Source organism: Dermacentor silvarum, chromosome 5, assembly GCF_013339745.2.
Source record: "Dermacentor silvarum isolate Dsil-2018 chromosome 5, BIME_Dsil_1.4, whole genome shotgun sequence".
NCBI lineage: Eukaryota > Metazoa > Arthropoda > Arachnida > Ixodida > Ixodidae > Dermacentor > Dermacentor silvarum.
The window spans coordinates 146,290,795-146,300,792 of record NC_051158.1 but is presented as its reverse complement, the minus strand read 5'-3'; the positions used below and the strand labels follow the sequence as shown (position 1 = coordinate 146,300,792).

The following is a 9,998-nucleotide window of genomic DNA, read 5'->3' as shown; positions in this document are numbered from 1 at the left end:
TAACCCTAATTTCAGACCTTGATGATCTGCTAGCCAATCGGCATACAAGTTTACAGGTCTACAAGCCTACGTGTCTATAAGCCTACAAGTCTACAACTCTGTCGTTCTACGGTTTGTCGGTATGCAATTGTCTCGGAGACCACTGTTCAAATGTGTATTGTTTATTGAATTGATGAATTTTGATTGTGATTGCATTACAGTATTGCAGTTTTAATTAGACTATATTCAGTGCCTTTGAACCCTAGAGTATGCCAGTTGGCACTTATGATGGCTCAATGCATAAATATGCTCACCATTCCATCTAAAACTTCAGGTCATGGTATGTGTGTGATGTGGCAATCAGATTTATAACATCTGTAAGCAATATCAGCAGACATAAACCTTTATTGCAAAGTTCACTACTACAGCACATTACCCAATTGCTACAAGGGGTACCAGTGCACTGCTTTCAGTCTCTTTTCCATAACCTCCTTTCACACGGTGTCGTCCGCGTTGTGACAACAGCTGCAGAAACAAATGAACCATTATTGCCATACGACAGAAAAACTATAAAGTACAATACTTGTTGCGTTGATTATTACACTGAGAAACGTTGAGCAATTGAGCATAAACGTTATTAAAGGAACAACAAGTGGTGAAAGCAGTACAAGTAATATTTATTACTGTTTTGAAGCAGGCTTTGTGGCTGGCAAAGGGTCAATAGGAAGCAAATGCATATTTTCAAGTAATTGTACGCCAGGCACACCAAGCTGTTTTCATTACACAGATCCCTGTTGAATAGCAGCAATAATCCCAAAATAGCTAGACGTTACTGCGTACCTGCTTGGTTAATTATTTATTGTGCACACACCGTAAGTATGCACACAATACAAATTCACATATCCCCTCCCCCCCCCCTCCTACACAATGACCGTACTTGCAACTCCGCACTGCAACAGGTGACCTGGTTTTGACTTTGGCTGATGATAATGGCCAGCTGTGAATGCCAGTGGCAGTACCAGCACTGGAGCTATCTAGCGCTATATGCATAAAGCTAGTATTTTTCCGCGTTTTTTTTGTCAGTCTCGACGGGTCATGCCACGCATGCATGGAGTGATTACACTGCTGGCGTGCCAAATGAGATCGTGAGCAAGCTACAGCACCTGCTTTAAGCTCAAAGCATTTCAACATGCTTTGTATAGTGGCAGTCGTTCATTGAGCAGGCACTTCAGCGTCAACAAAGTACACATCTGCCGTTAGAGACCACCACATGAAAAGCTGAATGCTACCAGCAAGGCAAGCAGGAATTTCCGCTGACCGAAGACTGATTTTTACCCGCAAGTTGAAATAGCAGTTTTGTATCTCAGAAGCCTCTGGATACACAGCTGTGCTGTGTAAATTTAAATGATATAGAAGGAGGCTCGCCAACTTAAAAGGAAGCAGGGCATTCCAGCTACAAACTTCAACGCAAGCAACGACTGTATGATGTGCTTCATGTGGTGGCATGGGCTTCATGAAAACATGTTAGCAGCTGCCTTCTACATACAAAGAAAGAATAACAGACTTTCACTATGTCATCATTCCCCTACACCAGCAGTCAATTTTAAAAGGCTGCCAGTGGAACTGTTGTGTACATTGGTCCTAGAGGCACAGAGCACGATTTCTGATGACACTGTCATCAAAAGCTTCAAGAGAACTGGCATCTGAAGCTCAACTGACACCACTGAGGGACCACCTACTATGGGACGACACTACTGAAGTTTAAGAAACTGGAGGGCCAGTAAGGTGTGCAGATTTCTCAAGCTAGAATTCTTATTTTGAATGTGTGTTTTCGAGGTTCGGAAACAAGACTTGACCATTCTTGTAAGTTGCAGCTATGTTTGACTCCTTGGTAGCCAGCTTTTCAACACAATCTTACTGTGGCGTAGATTAGGCTGAATTAGGTGGCTGTGAAAATTCACTTAAGATTTTACCCTGCGTTAAACGTACCCTCCAACTTTGTGTCATTTTAAGTGTTTAAAATAGGAATAAACAAACGAATAAAAAATACCTAGTGTGTATGCTAGTTCCACAAGAAGTATGCTGCAAAGTATCAGCAGGGCTGGCATACTGTAGCGATTCTTTTCCCTTCATTCTCTATTCCATTCTTATCATCCACTGCACATAGCCAGCCAATCATGAAAACGTAGGCAGAACGCTACCCTTACAACACACAAGAAAGACAATTGTAATAGAATATTTACACTATCCCAGCCCTAGATGCTTTCATAAAGTGTTAATTTAGCACATGGGCATCGTACATGAGCTAAAGATTCATTTATCTGTCCACAAAATTTTATAAATGCTGTAACCACAAGAAAGTTTTAACATATACTGAAAAGTTTTCAAAGCTGAAGTTCTGATAATGTTAAATTTGTTTAAATACATTGGTACCTTTGAACAAATATTAACAGCAAATCGACAATAGAATGGATTTCACTAATACTTTAGAGGGAATGTGGGTGGCCAGCTTCAATGTTTAGCACCATGCGACATTAGCATAACTGCAGCATGAATGCATCCTGTGACGTATCCAAGTTTTTGTGATTGAGCCTACTTCATCAAATTGTCTGGTGGGAACATTGAGTGGAACATTGAGTGTCTGGTGGGAACATTGTCTGGTGGGACATATGAGTGGAAGCAAAAGAGGCCAGAACAGGGACGAAGCCATTTACTGATGGACAAACTTACCAAGCAGTAGAAAGGTACTTCAGGCTTCTAAGTTCATTGTGCTGTGTCCAGCAGCGCCTGACGCAAACATATAGTCGAGCTTTCAAGCGACCTTTTACTGGTGGCGTACCCATTCACATAGGGTCCCAACAAAATTACCTGCCTGTCACCAGCGGGCAAAAATTTCCCAAGAGAATTTTTGCCCTGCTACTTCGGTGAGTGCATCAGTTCACAGTGTGTCTTGTCAAAAATGGCTCCCGCTACTGCACATGTAGTGTATTTGTTTGATTGCCCTTGTTGTAGATTGCCCGCCTCGGCCGCAGGAGGTTGTGGGTTCAATTTCTACCGCCGCTCGGCCCCCACTGATTCAAATGGACACAAGCGTACCCCAGCATAGCGTTCGGCTTTCTTCGGGGGAAGGAGCCTGTGCTCTAAATACCAGTCAAAGCCCTCGTGAGCACAAAAAGAAGTAGGTCTGGGCCATTCCCATATCGGCAATTTTTTATGTGGCGCCCCAAATTCGCTTTCGAAGTGCTGAGGTCCCATAATGGCCAAGCACCAGGTGTAGTGCAAGGACCTTATGAGTGTTGTTTATGTGTGTGGACTGTTTGAGAACTCTTGAGGACTGTGAATGAAGAAGAAACAGAAGGCGAGCCAACGGCAGCTTGCTCGCTTGGCAGTGTTCAGAAAAGAAACGGAGAGGGAAAAAGAGAGGTGGCTGCCGAACGGGCAGAGTATGCTGCCCGTTCGGCTTGATTTGGAAGACGCACGACCAGTGTGCTGTTCCGGGAGCTCCTGCCACAGTGCCTGAGGTGGCCCTGAGGAAAACGCGCCTGCGTGTCGGTGCAGACGCAAAGTGGCGCCTGGCGTGACGCCGTTTGGAGAAGCCTGGCTGTAGCCTGCTCGTAGCCGCCTGTTGGAGCGGCTTTAGGCTGTGTCTGATGCGAGGCCTAACCGAGGCCTTTGCTTTGAAGCCGCCTCTTGCTCAAGGTTGCATGTGAAGTTGTGGCAACGGAAGCCACCCGCCTGACACCCGTTCGAGTGCTCTGGCCACGGTAATGCAGCCGTCACCTGCCTCATCTAATGACCAGTGCCGTCATCCTGCGTTGCCTCGCCTTCCACAAGGGTCATCGTGCCTTGGCTCGCCTCCAACGGAAATCGTCGCCACAGCTCACACGATCTACCACCGATCGACGACACCATCAGGAATGTAGCCCTGAGACGTACTTGCTCTTTTTTTTGAACGCTGCGCATAGGACTTAGTGTAGACGCGTTTGTTTTAGGGACCTTTGCTATGTACTGTGTTTAGTGCTTGTCTTGTTACAGTCCTATCATCTTAAATTTTGGTTCACATCCATTCGCGCGTATCTGACATTCATTACCGCCTGACTGCCCAGACATATGTGCCAAACAATTCATCACACCAGACCGGGAGCATGCTTGCACCTACTTTACCGGTAGGTACCTAGCGGCTGCACTTGCCTCAAGGCAGCTGCGGCTGATGCTCTTCAACAACGCCGTTGGTGGTTGGACAATAGGTGCCCACAGAGCACGCATGAAACCTCTTTCATGATGTGAACCCTCACAAGAAGCTGAGCACCCGGCCAAGGGACATCTCTACCAATCAGAAAGAAACGGAGGGTTTCTGGCGGCACAGGGATATGAACTCAGTACCTCCCACATACGAGGCAGATGGTCTACTTCTATACCACTACTGCGGTAGAATGATCCAGTTGAAATGGTTGGCCATGAGGATCTGACACCGCTTTAGCGTCCAAGAGAGCCGAAAATTGGGCAAGCTCTTCATGGTTGAAATGTTAAAAGCGGCATGGACAAACGCAGCCAAAGGAGTGCTTGCATTCTCATTTCTCTGCCCCTAAGTCTGCATTTGTTTTTAACTGCTTTAAACATTCTAATGGCTTTAGCTTTACCTATGACAGTCTTGTTTTCATTGTTGACCTATTACAGCACATTGCATTGCGTATATAGCACAGCATGTCTAACATGGGAGTGCCAAAGTTGCTATAAGTGTTTGCCATGTACTTCACAACAGATAATTTTATGGGGGCGGAATGGAATAAGATGAGCGTCTGCAGCCCCAACAGTACCCCATATTAATATTATTAAGCCCTTGTCTTCGAGGAGCCTACTGGATAATTAATAGGATAGGGACTTTTCCTTGTGCCTGTTGAGGGCTTTACTAAATGCATTAGGGGCAAGTTTGAATTTTTTGAGGCTACAGCACCAAGTAGTTCCCAAGAAAGTATCTCACTATTAAGCGACAATGGGATAGAAGCATTGTTGCTAATATTCTGTGACAGTGACGCACGCTGTTTGCTGCTGTATGCATACAGTTCCCTTTTCAACAAGACGGCAAGTTGGGCCAGTTGGTTGGAATTCATTGTAAGGATCGTAACAGCGCAAAGAAGACGCGGACAAAAGGAAGTAAAGTCGACAACACAGCGCCGTGTTGTCGATTTTCCTTCCTTTTGTCCGTGTCTTGTTTGCGCTGTTGCGATCCTTACGATCAGTTCCCTTTTCTTTTGCTCTTTAATTTCGTAAGTTTGAATTTGACTGTAGCACGCTGATCCCTACGAAATGAAGAGAAGATACAATAAAGCATGCTCAGCATGCGAGCCCTGCCCTGATTCTGATCGAGATGTATGAAGCTATGTATGTACTAAATGTACTATCACATACTTCTTTTACTAGCACTAAACTATGTACTAAGCTAAAGAAACAAAAAAGATACTAAAGAACTCTTCCCTGATACCCAACAACAAACAGCGTGCCTAAGTGTGTGTCACTGATGCAGAATGTAACCAACACTTCAATTGTGCTGCCTCAAAAATGAACTTTTTTGAGAACTACCCAATGCTGCGTCCCCAAAAGAGGCACGAAAAAGCAACCTCCTCCCACAGTGGCTGGTAAGACTGCAGCTAAGCCCCTAACGCACACAATGAAAAGCATGCAAGTTATTAATTGGCTGGATTGCTTCTTTAAGGTAAGGGCCATGCAGCGCATAATAGAGGATGCCATTGACCCATGGACGAAAGCCGTATCCCCTGCCGCGATGAGTGGCAGGGGATACAGGTGCTGCAAATGACATCGCAAGCAATTATAACAACACTGACACTGCCATCCTAGACATGCTGTTCTGCGTAAATAGCTGAAGGTCCTCCTGCAACAACTTGGCATTCAAAACAATGCCATCACTGTGGAAGACAAATTGGCGTCAGATCTACCACCAAACTTGTCAAACGGGTGAATATGATCTCAAAACAAGCACGGGCGTTGCAGTTTTAAGGCAAACCAATGAATACACACAGCTTGAGAAGCAACAGAAAGTTCGAAAAACTACAACTTGCTCGTTGCACATATCTGTTACCAAGCTTATATACCGTCATTTATTTCACCTTTAAGGGTCTCTGTCAGGGCATTACGCTAGGGGTGGCATATTTATGCAGTGTGTAGCATTCACTCAAACCATTACCAAATGTTCACACCCTAAATGTATAATAGCTTTTAATGATGAACACGTTTCTGCAATTCTATTGTGTGCGAGCATCGACGACAATACATATCCTGACCTTTGCAGTGACTGACCCGCTACAAATTATCTTTCGGGTTCTTAAGCTGCGTGTTTTTGTACTTTGATGTTTAATAATGCACTACGTGAGACATGAGTATACTTTATATGGCTTTGTTTTCAAATTTAAGTAATTTGAGGATAATGAACAGACACACACTTATGGAAACCTGGAAATGGGAACCAGTGGGGTTTGAATTTACCATGTTCCATTTCCTGTGGATAGCCTGGAGGTGCCCCAGCAATGACACTCGCCTGTCTGCACCACCCCATGGAGGCTAGCTGTCACTGAGAAAACAAGGATTATTATTACCAGATATTAGCTAGCAGCATCACATATGCAAGTCGACTTGTGCAGAACAGTGCAAGACAGTTGAAGTGACGTACATTAAGTGAATATTCATTTAAGATACAGGTAACTGCAGTCATCCCTGTTGCTGACTGCATGCCTCCTTGCAATCATGCAAATAGGCATGCAGCTGACATGATATATGAAGCTCAAGTGCACTGTGTAGGTTATCAAATTAGGTGTTGTTGTCTAGAGGTCTTTGTGATCAGTACACGTGATGCCATATGTACTGAAATGTGACGGTAAAGAACACAGCGCTCCCAGTCATTCCATGAACATATACTATTACTGCAGCTACGTGATAGCAGAAAGCTGTATGCACTAGTTCAAAGAGCTACCAAAAACAGGGTGCATGCCATAATTTATTACATGAATCAGTGGAAAAATGTCACTTGGTGGCTGCCACTAGACCTCGGAATGCTTAAGTAGCGTGTCTGTGTTGTTAAGTAGTGCTGCAAAGTGCTACTCACTGCTGGTTCCTAATTCCTTACATAACATTCACTACGTCAAAGAACAATGCCACTAAGTCCTGACCTGTCTCTCATGCAGATAAAGGTTACGCATTGCTGAAGTTGTGCTTGCAGGCTGTGAAAAAAACTGTCCAAAAGAGAATTTAGCACATGGACAAGAATGTCAAAACGAAATTTAACGCCAATAAAGTTGCGGTATAGTGGCGACATGTCCCATTTAATAGGACAATGAAAATTTCGGTTAAATTGAAAGCTTGCCTATATTGTTGTGTTGTACCTATGTATTATTACTATGAAAAATGAAGGCTCTAGGTTGACAGATGAAGCGACAAACTTAAAGTTTCCACGTGCTTAATGCTAAAAGGCAGTTTCCGTGTTTCATTACATTTTCCAAAATCGTCCAGAGCTGTTGTATACTCTATTAGTACAAAGCATGGCTGGATAATAGAATAAACTGCACAGTATGTGCTGCTATGCTAACAAATTGGCAAAAGAAAAACAAGGAAAGCTTCTGCTGTCGTGACTTTACCATTAAGTGGGCTCAAATACTACAAGAACACTTACATGGAGAAAAAAATTGATTTCAACAAATGCAAGCAACGTGTGGAGTCAGCCCTATTATAACAGTTACCAACTCATGTTGTGAGCAGAAAAGTAGGTGAGAGCGCAATGGCTCAGGCTGAGCCGTTTGCTTTCCTGTAAATAAATATTCGCACTCTCAAGCTCATATTGACACTCCCTTCAGTCACGGTGTACACATTTGTGTGCGCGACTTATTTTTGCCAATTCTGTGCAGTTGCGGCAAGGAAATGACCACCAAAACTAATCTTCGGGAAAATAAATGTTATGCTTACCTCAAGTAGCTTCATTTCACTTCTGAGGGAAATGTATCGCTACTGAGGATAGCTTTGGAGAAGGCACTACAGTGTTTGACGGGAGATGTGATGTGGGACGTTTCTGCAGCAATTGCAAAATAATATTCTTTTCAGTAAACCTTGGAACCAATAATTAACTTGTGCAGGTAACTCACACTAGTGATTCAGTTATATTTTATGAAGAAACCTATCATTACAGAGTGCACAATAATTAGATAAGGAATCACTCTGTAATTATGGTGACTCATCATAATATGCAGAGTCATTCTACAATCTTGACTTGCTCTTAATGGAGTGTGCAGCACCTTGGCATAAATTGATGTAAATTTCATAGATTTATCGACAGTCGATCATACTTCGTCACTGAAGGGTGTAAGTGTAATTGGGAAATTTTATGCCAGCGAGATAATCGGGAATGCAGAACAACTTTAACGAGTTCCACTGAACGCAGTGTAAAGAAGGTAAGAGCAAATCACATTAAAAAAACACGACATGCCACAAAATATTTGCTGCAAAACCAGAAATATGTTGGCTGGTATCAAAGTGGAGCCAATGCAAACGAACATGCTTGATAATAATCTACTAGTAAGAGTTCGTGCAATTTCTTAGTCCCGATGATAGATTAATGATGATGATAAATATTAATTCAGCCTATAAACACATCCATGTAAGTCCCGAACAACTTGAGGTATCCGTGAATCTAGCTTCCTGGATCATGCGTTTTACTCATCTATACCAGATGAATACGCCGCATAAAAGAAAAACCTGCATGGATGGCGGCATCTCTATGATACGAGCACTTGTCAGTTAAATAATAAATCACCCAGCTATAATTCCAGTCAATACAGAAGACAAATCAAGGTGAACACGGTTTCTTCAATAAGTTGTGCCAGACTCACCAAGGTGTTGTATACTAACGATAAGCATTGGTGCACACGCGTCTCAGACAGCCCTGGGCAGTCCGAGGGGACCAATCAAAGAGCCTAGCATACATATTTAAAATCAGTCTGCACTCCAGTGAGCTATACATCCAGAGAGAAGAACATCTCCATTTGTGTTCTCTGTATTGACTGCTCCAACTTTCTCGGCAGCTAAATCTTCGTACACCTTGCTGGTTTGGCACATCCCATTTGCTTATCTCACTGAGGAAAGACACTGTATTAGAATGTTTTCCTTGTCGTTTGAACTTTGGCCTAGATCAGTTCATTGCTACACATCTATACAACCGACATCACATGAACACAATTTAACACTTTATCAGTGACAATCTCTCCCATTTTTGGAATGTTGTAGTAATTTTACAGTTCAATGCAAGCAACGGCACGAAAGTTCCTTCACTGCTAAGAATGACTGTTGGCAAATTTTACGCATAGCGGTTATATCCACTAGAGAAGAAAAAAAAAACTCATGATGCAAACAGCCGCCGCTATGGTGTGTAAACATTTGTATAGCCTTTCATATTTAAGTACCGCATAGTTGAGGCCATCTAAATATACTGACAAGGAAGCTGTGCTGGACAGCTCTCTAGCTAGCGGCATCAGTAACAGCAGCACCATTAGCAATAACGAAAGTTGAAAATAATAATTGTATTTAGTAATGTCACCAGGGTGATTTGGAGGTCCACCAGCATGATAAAGCCCACAAATATAAACGAAGTTGTTTAAAATTCGGCTGGACGAATCGCCTAGCAGCCAGCCAGGTAGACTCTGTCTCTGCAAAGAATATTACAAGGTGCCGCGCACACTACAGTGAAATAAATGCACATGATATAGCTACAACTAGCTCCAAAATTACAACGCTGAATTCAAACACATAAAATAATACAAGATATTTCATAGCGCGTAGCATAGCATGACTCTAGACAAGGAAGATCGATCGAATAACGCGGACCTTCAATCAAATTATTTTGACAGTCAGCCTCTGTGCTAGTAGATCATTCGTACTTGGAATTGGGTTGACAGGTTCCGATGTACATACGCCACGAACTGTCGACTGTCGACGAAACTGAAGGAGCGGATTCGCCCGCT

General features: G+C 43.2%; 1 long non-coding RNA gene across 3 annotated transcripts; it reads right to left on the bottom strand.

The window, feature by feature from the left end:
* Positions 1–366: 366 nt before the first annotated feature.
* Positions 367–8,451, bottom strand: LOC125946052 (uncharacterized). 3 transcript variants are annotated; one of them, XR_007467361.1, is made up of 3 exons: positions 7,951–8,451; positions 6,481–6,565; positions 367–1,517 (listed from the first exon to the last, which is right to left on the bottom strand). It is a non-coding gene; the product is annotated as an uncharacterized LOC125946052 (long non-coding RNA). The 3 variants fall into 3 exon arrangements; XR_007467360.1 differs by lacking the exon at positions 7,951–8,451 and having other exon boundaries at positions 6,481–7,912; XR_007467359.1 differs by lacking the exon at positions 7,951–8,451 and having other exon boundaries at positions 367–504; positions 6,481–7,912.
* Between the last annotated feature and the right edge of the window lie 1,547 nt (positions 8,452–9,998).